The following is a 16,920-nucleotide window of genomic DNA, read 5'->3' as shown; positions in this document are numbered from 1 at the left end:
TGCAGACAGTGTGGACAGGTTCTTTTGAAATGTGTCTGCAGTCTGAACGTAAACTTTCACAAATAAAAAAACGTCCTCTTTTTTTTGTGTTTACAAAAACTAATGTAACCAAGTAAGTAAAATGTGACTGGTCCTAAGATGAAGCACACACACACACACACACACACACACACACACACACACACACACACACTATTTTTATCAGCAGCCCTGTAATTTCCCTGTATGTGGTCAGTGTGGATGGAGCATGAAGAGTTAACCTCTCTGTGTAAACGACTCCTCTCTGCTCTGGTTTCTCTCACACTCTGACCACTCCCTAACATGAGTTACAGTCCACCACAGCGCTCTGTGTGTGTGTGTGTGTTCATTATCAGAGGTGGAAGAAAAACCAAACTGCAGTCTGATAACTGGTTCATACAGAACTCCACACTCTTTCACCATTTTATTGTTTCAACTGTTTCATGAAGTCCTGTGCGTTTAGTTTGTGACGTGTGACTGCAGTTGATCATTTCGTCTCTCCTTCACTGTTCTGTCCTGGCACCAGCTCCTTTTTCCTTCTGTCTTCTGTTACTGCAGTCTGCACATTCACTTTGTGCGTCCTCTCTTTCTCTCCTCGCCACTCCTTACTCTCTCGCCCACATGACTTCACCTATTTCCTCTTTTCCTTCTCTCCTTTCTTTCTTCCTTTGTTGACTTTGCCTGAAGTTGTGCAGTCACAGCTCCGTCCCCTCTGCGTCTCTCTCTGCTGTGAAAAAGTCAATCAGCTCAGGAACTAATGATCTTGAAGAAAGGTTGGACTGTGACGAACTTTTTGACTCAAACGGCCTCATCCTGGTTTTCCTGTGTCTTAAGATTTTTGGGAGGTTATGTCTCTTCTTTGGGTTGGTTATTGTTGCTGTGAACCAGTTTAACCCAATGAGACACTGACTGTGATCCTGTGCTACACACATAGACTTGACTGCAGGTTTAAGCACAATGTTTAGCCCCATTTAAGTGCAACACACACCGCCGCCGTATGCCGCGCGTCAAAACGCCCGCGTCCATTATATTCTATGAACCAACCCACACTGGCGCCAGCCGACGCGCCGCGCCGCTCTGCTTCAGCCCACTGCTCTATTACTGCACTGCTCTTATTTTTAATAAGACGACTTTGTTAAGAAACTCACCTGTGAAATTCAAGTTGTTGTTGCCTCAAAGTTTTTCCTCTTCTTCTTCTGGAAATAGAGCAGTTGGCAACCGTTGGCAACTAGTGTAGGTACAGCCACCTAGAGGGCTGGGGTGGCTGGGCTGCGTGCCGCTGCCAGTGTGTGTTGGGGGGCGGCCCTTGACGGCCACAGTGCCGCGCCGGTGGCGGCGTGTGTTGCACTTTACACTGATCAGTTCTGGTTCAGTTCTGGTTCAGTTCAGACCAAATGGATTACATCGTGATTTTGAAACCAATCATTTTGTGGAGGTTTGTCACGCTCAAAAAAAGGTATCCACTGATTTACAGACGTCTCTTTCACAGCACAAGTATATGGGAAAAATCTTTCTGGCATCATGTGATGAACCTGGAAGTTGTAGTTACACTGTTTGGCCACTGTGTCAAATTGGCTTCAAAGTCTTGCACACTTCCTGGGGTCTCCTCGCTCTGACATCACTAACAGGACTTTGCACATGTTTACACATAAATAATCAGTTACTCTCCCACTATACTGAGGAACAGAGGTGTCACAGTGTACCAGGCTACCTGCTCTAGGTTACGATAAGAACTTTTTCAGGCTTCTGATTGCCCAACATCTTCTATAGGTATGACTCTATCCCCGCCTGTTGGTTTGGCATCCTCTTGACAGCACTTTAAATGTGTCTTTGCATTTTCATTTGGGGGGTACCAGGCAAAACCATGTTTTCAGCAACACAAATACCCGTGTGTGGACTTGTCTTTGGGAAGACGTTGAGGTGGATGGTTGGCAAACTGAGTGAGATTGAAACGACTGACAGATGTTCACATCCTGTCTCCTACCTAGTGACACACGACTCTTGTCACTACTCAAATCCAAGAGAACTGAGACTTCCTCTGCCGGAGTCCCGACCTTGTTTACTCTCTAACTGGTTTACTGCTTCCTGTTTGGTGCTGAAGGGCACAGCTATCGTTCACATTGTTGAACTTCAGAATTTGCACGAGACAAGTTAAAACGTACCATAATATTTAACATCTGATTTTACTGGAACATTGAGACGAGAGAAAAATTGATTTAAGACAGCTCGGACTGAGTTTTATGATGACCTTACACCAAACGATCCCAGGAGTAAAACTCTCATGATTTCACTCTGACTCTGGAAATCCAAAAGTTGCCTTGAACATAGAAGTGACAGATCAGAAAACGCTCATATGGTTGGAGCTAGAGGACTAGTTTAAAAGCAAAATGTCATTTTAAAATGTACCATGCTTGTATTTTTCTGTGAAAACTGAATGTAGGTGCTGTGATACAATGTCAGCACAGCATGAAGGAGTTTTCAAAGAACAGTTTAAAAGCTCATCTCACTGTCACAGCACAGTGTCTGATGGTAAAACAGCAGCGAGGATCCGACCCATCATCAAACGTTAACATGTTAGGAACAGGTTTTATATGCTCTCGTCTCTCAACAACTGACCATCAAGACGATCTGCTGGAAACTGAACTCCTTCAACAAAAATAATTATACTCCTTTAAACACATTCCTCACCTGTCCCGTTAAAACACTTCAAATTACATGCTTCTCCACATCCCCTAAAGACCCCCCCCCCCCCCCCCTCCCCTCTCATCGCACCACCTGTGTGCTCTGAAGCAGGTGTTTCCCATGATGCCATTTGGTCTGTAATATGTGACATTATGGAAGCAGGAGTGGAGAAATATGCAAGGTTTTATGATCCCCTGACACCCCTGTTATTTTCTTATGATTAGAGGTTCGTCTGCTTTAAACAAACTGTGGGTGTGTGTGTGTGTGTGTGTTTGTGAGGAGGAAGAGGAGGAAGAGGAAGAGGAAGAGGAGAGGCATCACACACCAGCATTAAAGTGGAAACTCAAAACTTCCTCTCACATAGTCGTGGATGGATTACTGAACAGGCTGACCGGGCACAGGCTCAGGGGCCCAAAGTGTCAGGGGCCTCGTGGACCTACACCTGCCAGTTTCAAAATGACCACAAAGAGATGCAAAGAGACATAAAACAACCAAAAAAGTTAAGTCAAACTTTATTTGTAGAGCAGACAAAGAGCAAATTGTAGCAGAGGATCAGGCGCAAATCAGTTGTACCAGCAGCGACTTAAAGCCCAGACACACCAAAAGAACATTGGAGAACTAGCAGCAATGAGAGCCCCCTACTACGTCACCTCTCGTTGCCATGTCCTGGCCAAAAAAGTTGCACGAGAATATACAAAACTGACGGGCAACAAGCACGTATGTTCTGCACCTGCATGAGAGGACATACCACTCCACAGCAGCAGACGGCGGTCGTCTGTAATTGACATTCAAAAAGGGAAACAGGAAGAGCATCTTGATGCTAGTTAGACAGTTAGCACATGAACAACACAATCAGAGCATATTTACCGTTCGCCAGTGAACAGTAACACAAACCATCAGGAAACGTTTCTGCTGGACTTCAGCATTTTGTTTACTTTCCTCACTTCCGTTTCTCTTCTTATGCACTGAGCTGAACTGACAATCAAAGTGATTTCATTCAATGACAGGCTCTGCTGAGCTGGCCAAAATACAGCCAACTAGTGCCGACAAGGGTCAACAGTGCCGGACACACTGCACTGCCACGCACGGGGATGCTAACAAACGGCCCAACCTTGACCGACAGCCAACCATTGGCTCGGTGTGTCTGGACATTTTAAGGTTTCTGTAGCTGGAGCAGTTTTTATTTGAATAGGTGAGCTGTTCAGAGTTTAGGGGGAACCACTGCAAAGGCTCAGTCGCTGCTGTTTTTGTGTTGACTTCTGAGAACTTCCATTTGCATCTTATCGGTCGACCTCAGAGCGCTAACAGGAGTATGAAGATACAATAGTTCTGCAGGATAAAGTGGACATTTTAAAACCTTAAAGACAAGTAGGAAAAATCTTAAAATCAATCCTGAAATGAACAGAGAGCCAGTGGAGGGAGGCCAGAACTGGTGTTATATGATACCGCTTTCTTTTTCGAGTTAGAAGACAAATGGGTGAATTTTGTTTGAACTGCAGACGACAAAGTGACGACTGATTGACACCCACGTACAGAGAATTACAGTAGTCTCGCCAAAAAGGTGATAAAAGCATTAATAAGTCTCCAGATCTGTGTGGGGGAGAGATCGGCCTTCACCTTGGCTCAAAATCTGAACTGAAAAAAGTTTTGATAACTGAACTCATTTCACAGACACACAAAATGACTACAGAGAAAGACACAAAATGCATGACGACGACAAAGAAACACAAAACAACAAAAACTAAAAGTGGAAAAACTTCCATAAAGTTGGTGTTTCTTGCTGCTGTGTAGGAGAGGTGGTGGGGCCTTTTGCATATCTGTGCCCAGGGGCCCTTTGTCTCATAATCCGTCCAGGTGATATATTACTGTGCCATCACTGACGCAAAGAAAACAGGTGTCTAATCACATGGACACAGCGCTCATGGCTTGCTTTGCACTGTAGAGTTGAGGCATACGCAGCCTCCAACCACCATAATCTCCTGAGAATCAGCACTGCATGCAATCACCTCATGTTTGACACCAGTGGAGATCAGCAGAGAACCATCTGGACCAGTTTGGGTGACTATCTCACCAGGAAGACAGTGGTGAGGGCAGGGAGAGTGAAGCAAAGCAGGGGAAGTGAGTGGAGCTACAAGCTGAGTTAAAGACTACGCCACTCTTTCGCAAATATATGATCCCTGTCTGACAAGATGGACAAGCTCAGACTGAGGGTAACATCACAGCGAGGCACAAAGGACTGATGCATCCTGATTTTGACTGAGATATTCCCGATGCTGCTGTTGAGCTAGCTGTTGAACAGGAGGCCCCGGGGCAGACCCAGAACAACTGGAGGGATTATAGATTTCATCTGGTGCGTGTCTCCACCGCAGGAACCACCCCCGAAGGACAGAGTTCTAGAACTTTTACAGGGGCTAAACAAGTCCCTGCCTCAGAGTAGGTACTCAGAATGGCCCGAGAAACTCCTGGCTGGGGCTTGGGGTTTACTTGGTGCTGATTGGATATACTCAAGGCGGGATGTGACGTCAACAGAAAGCGACAAAATAGCCGGCATTTTTAAAACTCAGCAGACGAGAGTTAGCTCGTTCATAGCTTCCACCGCCATATAAACGAAGAGACACGCCAGAAACACAGCAAACACCTCAGCTCCTTCTGTAAGGGATAATGTATAGTGAGCCGGTGATTGTTGAAAAATAACTCCCGACAGGGGAATGGAATATATATATATATATATATATATATATATATGTATATATATATATATGTATACTAGGGCATTAACAGAAAAGTCGATTTGTCGACGTGTCGACGTCAGTGGCACAAGTCGACACCCCCCGGGAGGAGTCGACAAGTCGTGCGTTTTTTCCCTCTCTCTCTCTGTGTGTGTGCTTGTGTACAGAATGCAGTCACTGCCTCTGATTGGCTTACGCTGATACTTTATCCTTGAAGGGAACATACTCGGGCGTACTATAAGCAGAGTACATTCTGCGAGGAATGTCCGCAGTCATTCGGGCTTTCATAGTCGAGCGCACTTCTGCGTTGTAGTTTCCTGTAAAAATGTCCGTGAAAAATCCCTGCGATGTGAAAAATACATGCCGAGCAGTCACTGGTGCGCGGAGCGGAGTCCGCGCAGTCGTAAAATCTGAGCTTTGCGAGCACAGGGCTTGCCGACGTCCGCTTTGAGTCCACTTTGAGTCCGTTCCGCGTACGTTCCACCAGAGTATGTTCGGGCCTGACAGACACACATCACATGTGTGGAGATACTTCACTTTCCTCCACCGTGTCAATGCGATGACGTCATCAAATGACTTGTCGACTCGACTTCGACTTTATTGACAGATAAGTCGACCTGAAAAAAATCAAAGTCGTTAATGCCCTAATATATATATATAGTATCTCACATTTTTCATGTCACTATATCACCGTTTAGACTAATCTGATGTTTGTAAAGTCTATAAACACAGTGATTGAACAAACATTACTATTTGTGTGCACGTTTTGTAATTAATAACATGGTTATCGTAGATTAGCTGGGCCAACTGTTAGCTGTTAGCCATTAGCGGTGTCTGTAATAACTCATTAACTCAATAAACGGCTGGTGAATACATTTTTTTTTCCAGCGGATATCTTAGTTACAACATGATTGAGCTAGCAAAGCAGTTTTGTGTTGCTATGTGTGGTATTTATTCAGTTTTGGGAAATCACGATGTCTAGAAAGCATCAGCTGACAGGGACAGCTAACAGCAGCAGCAAAGCTAACATCAGGACGTCATCTGTTAAAAGCCTCCCGTTGTCGGATACGACATGAAACTACTCCAGTTAGCTCAATCATGTTGTAACTAAGACATCCGCTGGAAAAAATATTTTTCTCACGGACTGTTTATTGAGTTACTGAGTTATTACAGACACTGCTAACGGCTAACAGCTAACAGCGTCCCTACGCCACTACGTCGCCCCGGTCAAAATGGTTGCGCAACGATTACGTCACATCCAGAGCCCGGTAACTTTACAGGAACCTTCCTCCTACTCCGCTCTCTCAGTGGAGACACGGCGGTTGAGAGGGCCGAGCGAGAGGACGTTCCTGTAGTAGTTCCTGCCCCCCAAATAGTACCAGGAACTTCTTCAGTGGAAACAGGCCTAATATGGTGTTGTAGTGGGCCAATCACGTGACCCATTAAATCAAAGAAAGATTGCGATTATTTGGCTGCAAGCAAAATAGTATTTTGCATATAAGCATTTTTTTCTCAGTTTGGGTATCGAAAGGATCGAATGCAGATTCTGTTTGACTGGAGAAGTTTTGATACTACTTGGTACTGGGTTATTTCGTGGGATAGCTCAAAGGTATCCAGGGGTCTCATTTATAAACACTGTAAGAACTGCATAGTGAAAGAGAAGCTGATAGGGACCAGTCTAAACACTGATGCTGTCATTACTCTATAACCATTACAGTGTGCAGTCAGCATTTACTCTGTACAGAGAAGTTACAGAAAAAGATGTCTCTACTCTAACATTAAAGGTGAGGGAAGGGGAATCTATTTTTGCTCATCCCATTGTAAATGTGGATGTCAAAGGTCAACAGGAACACACACACACACACACACACACAGCCCTGCTCTGTGATCATGTGTCGGGTTTCAGCGATTACAGGACGGCTGAAGCAGACGAGAAAAAAGAGAGAAAGAGACAGAGAGACAGAGGACAATAATAACTCCTTCACTGAGAGCTTTGTGGATCTGTGGTGAGGTTTTCTTCTCTTTCTTTAGGGTGGACAGAAAACCACACACTCACACACACACACACACACACTCACACACACACTCACACACACACACACTCACACACACGCACACACAGAAACAGTATGAAGCTCACATGCATGGGAATTTCAGTAATGAGTTTGAGCTGAAGTGACCTGTCCTCTCCTCACTCTGAGATGTCACACAGGAGTCCAGAATTAAGAGGCTGCTGACATTTTACTTTTTCATTCGGCCATCACATCCAACAAAAACGACCCGAACTAGTGGCGCTGCGATAAAACCAGACGATCACATTGTTGGTTTGGGTCAATATGAGCTTTGTTGACAGTGAGAAAAAAACAGAATAACTTCACATTATCTTCTTTTCGCCTCATTTTTCCGATCACTTCCTGTTGCTGCGGAAAAAAACACACTCAGACTTATCCCACTTTTTGTGTTACGCTGGGACGAATAGTGTGTGACCGTGAAACGTGTGTGTGTGTGTGTGTGTGTGTGTGTGTGTGTGAGCTGGCTGCCTGATTGAAAAAACTGCTGCTGTTTTTCCAGCAGGACTCTGGAGCTGCTGTGAGTGTGGGCGGACTCGTATTCGTGTGTGTGTGTTTGAGAATGTGTTTCTAATAGAATTAAAGGTCGTACCAGTTTTAAAGCTTCCTAATCAGCTCGTTCTAATGGAATCAGCCCGATCATTGGATCAGTTTGCGAGGACTGAGTTAATCCATGCAGATTTTTCCTGTAAAGATCGAACGTGGCGCCCAGTAGCTCACCTGGTAGAGCACGAGGCTGTGTCTGTGCTGCAGTGGCTGCAGGTTTGATTCCAACCTGTGGCTCTTGGCAGCATCTCATCCTCTCTCCGTCTCCCCTCTTCACACTTAAACTGTCCTGTCAAATAAAGGCCAAAAGCCACAAAAGTAATCTTTAAGAGAAGATTTACACTGAGCAAAAGCACAACATTTTTGTTTTTGTTTCCACTTGTCACAAGTTTGGGTTCAAGATTTAAGACCTTTTATGCACTCAGCAGATTTATTTCTGTCCCAGATTTGTTAAAATCGGTGTCAGTGAGATATTCTTCTCCAAGATAATCCATCCACCTGACAGGTACTCACTCCTGAAGTGTTTTGATTGAGAAGGGCTCTTAAGGACAGCGTGAGGAGTTCGGAGTAAAGCCATCACTCCTTCATGTTGAGAGGAGGCAGCTGAGGTAGTCGGGGCATCTAATTAGGATTCTTTCCCGTCCAACTGGGAGGAGACGCTGGAGCAGACCCAGGACGTGGGTATGTCCCATTCATCCTCCACGATGAGCTAAAGGAAGCACTGTGACCCGGCCCTGCGTGAACAGCAGATAGTGGACTGATGTGAAGTTGTGTTGACACACTCCCCCAATCCCAAATGGATCCCTTACAGACTCGTTGACTCAAGCCCGAAGCCCTTAGGACCAATTCCATTTCTTCCCCTTAGCCCTTGTCTTGGCGCTTCCTCTTGGTTTTGTGTGTTTACGTGAGGGGAAGTGGTGTCCCAATTCTCCGTCAGGTTAGCTCTTAATATGATGGAGGCCAAGACAAGGGCTAAGGGGAAGAAATGGAATTGGTCCTAGGTCTGTAAGGGCTTAGGGCTTGAGTCAACGAGTCTGTAAGGGATCCATTTGGGATCGGGGGAGTGTGTCATAACAACTTTTCACTTTACAATCTTACAGGACACAAACACTGCTCTCTCAGGTGAAAGTCGGTGTTTGTTGGACCCATCCACCACCCCTCCTGCTTGCCCCACTTGGACTTTTGCTGCCTTAACTTTCATCCTTGACCCGTTGCATTTTGCCTTGATACCGCTGGGCACTGTTAAATTATAATGGCAGCTGGTCGCCTATCATGCTGACGTGCAAGGACGCCTTTTTTCATTGGTTTCTGAAGCTGCAAGTCACTGCCCGAGCGCTGGATCTTGACAACTTTCTGAGTGAGACATTGCTCGGGTGAGAGGTGCTGGATGGAGTCAGATGAAGGAGCAGGCAGCTTCAGAGGATAAAGGAGGTGTTTGCAATTCTGCGTGTGAACATACTGGCTCAAATATGTTTCAAATGTTTAAATCCTCTGTGAAGTCCTTCAGTCCAACTGGACGTCCATTATCTGTCACTGCTGATTCTTTACAAGGAGATCACAGGAGTCTAATTTGAAATACCAGAAGTAGTAGGAGACTGGATACTTTAAAGATTATAGAAAGCTTAATCTAATGCCTGTAGTGTGAATATAAGTGTGTGTGTGTGTGTGTGTGTGTGTGTGTGTGTGTGTGTGTGTGTGTGTGTATTGTGCATTGAAACACCTGGTCTTCCCTAAAACCAGGAGGAGAGAAGGCGTGGTTTCCATTGGCAACGTTACACCTGCAGGTCAAGAATTCACAGTTTTGAGTTCCTTCCATGTGTTCAAATCATCACAGGAGAGGACAGTCTCACACACACACACACACACACACACACACACACACACACACACCTTCAGATATTACCTTCAGAATGAAAGTCATGAGTTTCTGGCTGAACCAGGTCATTTTTCCTCCCTCTGAATGCCACACCACTGCCAGAGAGAACTTCTGGAAAAGAGGAGACGACTGCTCTCCTGCTGGTGTGTCTTCATCATCTTCCTCCTTCCAGATGACTGTAGGATCGTTTTCATTGTTAATTCTCTCTTAAGGCACACTCACACAAATTCACCTCTGTCTTTGTATCACTGGCTTCAGTCTCACAGCTGATAACTGCCCGTTCCTTGCCCGACTTTTTATCCAAACTTCTGTCAAAATGTGGTCACAAGTTAGTTAACCCTATGGGCCCTAAGCGTTTTTTGGGGTATTTTTACTGCCTTTACTTTTAAGCTCATATCACAGTCATTATAAAGGCTACATACACATGCTATATCTTGTTTTTTTCAGGACAATGTGGGCTAACCAGATTTGCCATCATTCCATGTCCTTCTGTGTGCCTGTATTTTATATTAATTTTTATATCAATGAAAAAAACAAATCCGTGTGACTAAATTCTTACATTTTTACATGTATCTCACCATAGTAAGTTGGAAAATGACATATTCTGCCATATATGAAGAGGGGAGACTCTCTGGAATCTGGCAATATAAGAACCATGATGGTGGGACATTCTGTCACTTCACAGCTGTCCAAAACATGTGGTTTGTGCCAGGCGGACATGATTGCCAGCATTTTTTCATTATTGCAAGAAATTCCATTGACTCATTCACAAGTCAAAAATGTGTTTTATCTGAAAGAAACATGCAATATTTACATCTAAGATCATAGAAAAATAGTCAACCAAGTGCAATGATGTCCTCCAAGATAATATTTGCCACTTTGTTTGCAGTAAACAAAGTTTGTTGTTGTTGGTGGGGGGGCACGTGTCCCCCTCAGTGTATATGGTGACTACGGCCCTGTCAGCATGCATAATTAGGCTGCAGTTGTCTGTGTGCACAAAGGTGAAGTGGCTGGTCTTGTCATACAAAGTTTGATGGAGTGTCAACTGGACAATATGGAGATATCTGCATCTTGAAAGCTGGACTACAAATGTGGATAGACAGGGAGAAACACACACAAGCCTAAGACGTGGTAAGATACGATATTCCTCACTATATGAAGTGACTGATAACAAGATCTGTATAATGGATTGTAAAGAAATTCGTCAGGTTTTTATTTTGTAGACAATTAATCTGTATTTACAGCGTGATGGGATGACAGCACAATGATGTGTGTGGTATCATTGGAAAGCTCTGCTCCTGTGCTTTCATGTGATGTGTGGCATTTCTGTGCGAGCCTGCATTCACGAGTAATCCATCCAACAGTAATGTGTGTGCAAAGCTGTATGAAAGCTCTGTTATTCATGATTTTAGTGTAACTTTATCATTTTTTTTCGCTGTGAAAACACTGGACTACCAACAAGTGCTTGGCCTTGTCGGAAAGCTACAATTCTGCTGTTTCACGTGATATGTGTAGCTTCTCGCTATGACGCACGGTTGCGGAGAAAATCAATAGAGAAGAATAGGTGTGAATTTGGACGCACTATGCGTCGTTCGGGCCCATAGGGTTAAGGAAATGTACAGTTTGCATACAGTCTCTTTCAAAATAAAAGCACTACGTTGGTACAACACCACAACAACAACAACAACAACAACAACAAACACATGTGGTTGGGTTTAGGTACAAAAGAACAGGGTTTGGCTTTACAATCTTACAGGAAGTGAACACCGGCCTCCTGGGTGAAAGTCGGTTGCTGTTGGACCCATCCACCACCCCTCCCACCTAGCCCTCGACTTCAATGTTGTTCAGCCACGTTTCCCTTTGACGCCTCCAGGCGCAGTTATGCAATAATAATTGCTGTTTTCTATATATGTAAATAATCTTTGTGACAACTTATCAAATGTTGCCCACCACTTCTACGCAGATGATACCGTCATCTATTGCTCGTTCTCTTCAGTAACAAAAGCTCTGGAATACCTGCAGTCTGCCTTTGATGTTGTTCAGACCCACTTAATTCAACGTAAGCTGGTGTTAAACACAGAAAAATACAAATTCATGCTTTTTTAAAGGATCATGAAATTAGCTCTTTTGGTCAATGTGACTGTTTCTAATTTATTTTAACCTCTCTAAGTCCGCCAGGATGCCAACGTCCTCGCTCCCCCCCTCCTCTGTTAAATGGTATCTCCCAGGCGCACTACGTCATCAAACCATGTGATGTTTGGTATTGCCGGATTCAGGAAGCTCTTGACTTTTCAAAAATAACATTGTTTTTCTTTTATTTATTATGTATTTGGCACCAGAGCAGCCTAAACACACAAAGTCCAACATCACGATGAGTGGTGACAAGTCATGTCATGGCCTTTCTCGACAGGAAAAGTTAAAGGATTACTCGCGATCTTATGTGGAGCTGTTAGCGGGGACTTAGCTGGTTTATAAAAGGTAAGAGTCTCACTCCTACCACTATTTTTGGCTGAGATACACCGTCTAGAAAGTGGGGTCATAACTTTCACATTTCATATGGCTTTATTTGGTGATATTTTATTCAATTCAATTTCAGTCAATCAGTTTTATTTATAAAGCCCAATATCACAAATCACAATTTGCCTCACAGGGCTTTACAGCATACGACATCCCTCTGTCCTTATGACCCTCACAGCTGATCAGGAAAAACTCCCCAAAAAACCCTTTAACGGGGAAAAAAAAAAAAGGTAGAAACCTCAGGAAGAGCAACTGAGGAGGGATCCCTCTTCCAGGACGGACAGACGTGCAATAGATGTCGTACAGAACAGATCAGCATAATAAATTAACAGTAATCCATATGACACAATGAGACAGAGAGAGAGAGAGAGAGAGAGAGAGAGAGAGAGATGCAGGACAGATGTTAATGACAGTAGCTTACAACAACATTAATGAAAGTAATAATATTATAATTAATAATAATATATTAATATCTGACATGTGTGATAATAATCATATGTGTATAATAACAGTAGAAGTATGACTAATGACTAATGATGGCAGCAGCAGCAGGAGGCATCTGGCAGGACCACGGCAGCAGCACAACCACACACGTCACGCTGTCCAGGCACCGCTGTGATATGAGTTAATCTGAGAGACAGTGGAGCACAAAGGCTCCGGAGAAGAAGCCGAGTTAGTGACATCCAGAATGGACGAGTTAGCAAGATGCAGTAATAGAATACGAGGGAGAGAGAGAGAGAGAGAGAGAGAGAGAGAGAGAGAAGGAGAGAAGGTGCCCGGTGTATTTTATGGTGTTTCTGTGTCATAAACAACATCAGCTATCATAATCACACCTGATTTCAATAAGGTACAATGTTTGAAGCTGGCTGAGTGTTGTTTGATCACTGATAGTACTGTTTTGAAGCCGAGTGACTGACTTGTCATTTGGAGCTCCGCCTGGATCTTTTCATGGTAAAAACACTGTAGAATGGTCATACTTTGAGCAGTCTTCTTCAAATTTGAAACAAGTGTTCATTGATAGTGTGCCTACAGCCCCACAGTGTCATTTACCTGCTCAGATGAAGCCACAGACAGTTATTCATCCTGAAACACATTTTTTATCTTATTTTAGGCAAAATCTTCAACTTTTTACTGACTTCAGAGGCCCATTACTCTGTCTCTGTATCACCTAGAGTGTTTCTGACACTTTCACAAGAAACTTCAGAGAGTTTTCTTTCTGGCAAGACCTCATGCATGCATGTAGTCAGAGCGGTTCAGAAGCTACAGTCATTTTAATTTGGGTATGTCATTTTAGGCGTTTTTGCTACAAAATGGGGGTGGAGTACAAGAGGTTTTAAAGATGTTCTTTTCCTGGACCTTGTATTTCATGTTAATTGTATATTGTGGTTTTCACTCATTTGTTGGGTATGACAGTTGTATAACTGTCCATGTTGTAACTTGTAACAATGTTGTATGCTGCCTTCTTGGCCAGGTCACTCTTGAAAAAGAGATTTTTAATCTCAATGAGGCTTCTACCTGGTTAAATAAAGGACATATATAACAGCAATGTGAAAGGACGGCTTTTTTCATCGGTATCTGACGCCAGGCATCACTGTGCAAGCGTCGCTATTCGACTACTACTAGTGAGCCGAAGTTGCAAAGATGTGATAGATTATAGTTTGATTTGACTCCAACAGACACCAACGTCTGGTCTCCTCGAACGGTGTAGCTGACATCATGACCTCTCCTTCTTTTATGGTTTCCTTGATCTACAACAGGAAGTAAACATTTGTTCATGACTGCTTTTCACAGCATCTGAAGAACCGTGACGATCAAACATCCTGTTCTTTATATTTACTGAGGTTTGGAGCTTATTTTGCAGCTTCTTATACTCTTTAAACTTTCAGAATAAAAGATTTGGTGTGTTGTAGCTACAGGAAGGGAGGGGGAGGGCTGGGAATAGTAGTGTGTAATCACGCCTCTACATTTTCCTCCATGCAGCGTGGCGTCCAGGCCACTCACACTGCTATAAATACACATCAAATTAGAGACTCCTTCTCTAAGAGAGTGTGTGTGTGTGTGTGTGTGTGTGTGTGGGAACTAATGGTTCTTGGGTTGTGAGATGGTGAACAGTTGTGTATTTGCCTGTGTGTGTGTGTGTGTGTGTGATTACAGTGTTTGTGTCTGTGGACTGACCGCTTCACCTTCTGTGTCCTTCTCTTCGAGGAGTCGCAGAGATGTGGCATCATCTGAGAGCTGCAGAGTCTAAACCGTCCCATCAACCCTAACCCATTAGGAAATAAAAGTCCGTCAACACGTAGCGTCCCTCTCGTCCACGCCACCTCTGCTCTGCTCTTAACATACTTTGCATTTGGCAGCAGGTGTGACGAAGCGTTTAAAAGCCTCCAACCTTTTCATTTAGTGGCACAGTGAAGACAGAGGAGACGCTGTGTGTGTTTAAGCAGCCGTTCATGGCGCTACCATTAACATTACAACCACTGGAGGTCTTCTATTAAAAGAAAGCTTCACTCAAACACTGTAACTGGCTTCAAACCAGCTGTGTGTTGTCTTCTCTTCATTCCTGGCTGCATTTTGTAGCTCGCTGTGTGTTTCCTCAGCCTGTGGGGAAGAGGCTGGGTCAAACAGTACATGACATCATATCCAGATATTTCCAGAAGCTCCACTGGAGTCAGAGAGCACAAAGTGTTTTTAAGGATCTTCAGCTACGATCAGCTGCAGGTTTTAACAGCAGCTTCCATTAATGAAGAAATGTGACATACGCACACGGTGCAGCTCAGTCTCCACTCTGATTTTTTCAGATGGAAAACCTCAGTGAGTCACATTTGTTTCTTCTCTGACACATAAAGACACAGAGCGAAACCAGAACGTTCTGGGTTTGATCCAAAGATGAAAAAAAGACGTGGCTGAAGGTCCAGCTCTGCAGCGTGACTTCGCTCAACATATGTTGTGCTGTTCATTAGTCTAAACAGTGATAAAGAAGAATCCAATAAAAACATGATTTGCCTAAAGGAGCTTTTTATTTTATATTTCTGGTTTTAGCAGCATTGGATGAACACCTTGTCCCCAAGTCCAAGAACACCAAGGAGGTCTAGAGATGATAAACAGCATAAACAGACACCTAACCCTAACCTTTTTATTTATTTATTTATTTTATTTTACTTCTGTAAAATTTAGCATTTTTTCTAATAAATAACGAGATAATTTCATCTCTTCAGCCTCCTTAAAAGTATTTAAAAGAATTATAATGAAAGATGGAAATCAACTCGTCCGTCCATATGTCCATCCATCCGTCCATCCATCCATCCATCCGTCCATCCATCCATCCATCCATCCATCCATCCATCCATCCATCCGTCCGTCCGTTCATCCATCCATCCATCCATCCATCCATCCATCCATCCGTCCATCCATCCATCCATCCGTCCATACGTCCGTCCATACGTCCGTCCATATGTCCATCCATCCGTCCATCCGTCCATCCATCCATCCGTCCGTCCATCCATCCGTCCGTCCATACGTCCATCCATCCGTCCGTCCATACGTCCATCCATCCGTCCATCCATCCGTCCATCCATCCATCCATCCATCCGTCCATCCATCCGTCCATCCATCCATCCATCCATCCATCCATCCATCCATCCGTCCATACGTCCGTCCATACGTCCGTCCATATGTCCATCCATCCGTCCATCCGTCCATCCATCCATCCGTCCGTCCATCCATCCGTCCGTCCATACGTCCATCCATCCGTCCGTCCATCTGTCTGCTGTTCTGTTAATGTTAGCACTCACCATCTATTAAAATACACTGAGGCTGATTTTACTACTGCAGTGTGTGTGTGTGTGTGTGTGTGTGTGTGTGTGTGTGTGTGTACTCTGTGGTGTTGCTGGCGGCAGCAGGTTTTTACACGTTAAAAGATCAAGGAGAAGAGGCAGTGAGCCTGGTGGGATACCTGGTGAGTTTACAGCTTCCTTAGAAACCAGAAGCTCTTATTGGGCTGTTAGAGAGTGTTTGTGTGAAGTCAGAGATGGAGAGACCCCAGTGTTACATAAACTCACCTGAACATGCTTCTATTAACGTCTATTTCTTCCCTTCTCTGTTAATGTTTGTTTCTTATCGTTTTATTCTCTTCTTCTGTCACCTGCTGACACTTCTTCCTCTCATCCCTTCTTACTTACATTAATTTCAGACAGCAGTACAGAGAGAGAGAGAAGATGAAACACAAGTCGTCAGACGACCAGACCATAAGGGACCTCTGAGGAGGAGTGATCAGATATGAATGATACAGTTATTACCCAAATGATTCACTGTAAACATCCATCACAGCTACAGACTTCCTGCTTCAACTTTGACCCACAGTACTTACTGGAAATTATGGATTATTAACATTGTTTGTAGTGTAAAGGCCCTGACACACCAAGCTGACGGTCGGCCGTCGACTAAAGTCGGGCCGTCTGTGAGCGTCTGTCGCCCTAGTTTTTGC

The sequence above is a fragment of the Epinephelus lanceolatus genome, chromosome 18 (genome assembly GCF_041903045.1).
Source record: "Epinephelus lanceolatus isolate andai-2023 chromosome 18, ASM4190304v1, whole genome shotgun sequence".
In the NCBI taxonomy this organism is placed as follows: domain Eukaryota; kingdom Metazoa; phylum Chordata; class Actinopteri; order Perciformes; family Serranidae; genus Epinephelus; species Epinephelus lanceolatus.
The sequence above is the reverse complement of the archived record's forward strand: the minus strand, read 5'-3'. Positions refer to the sequence as shown.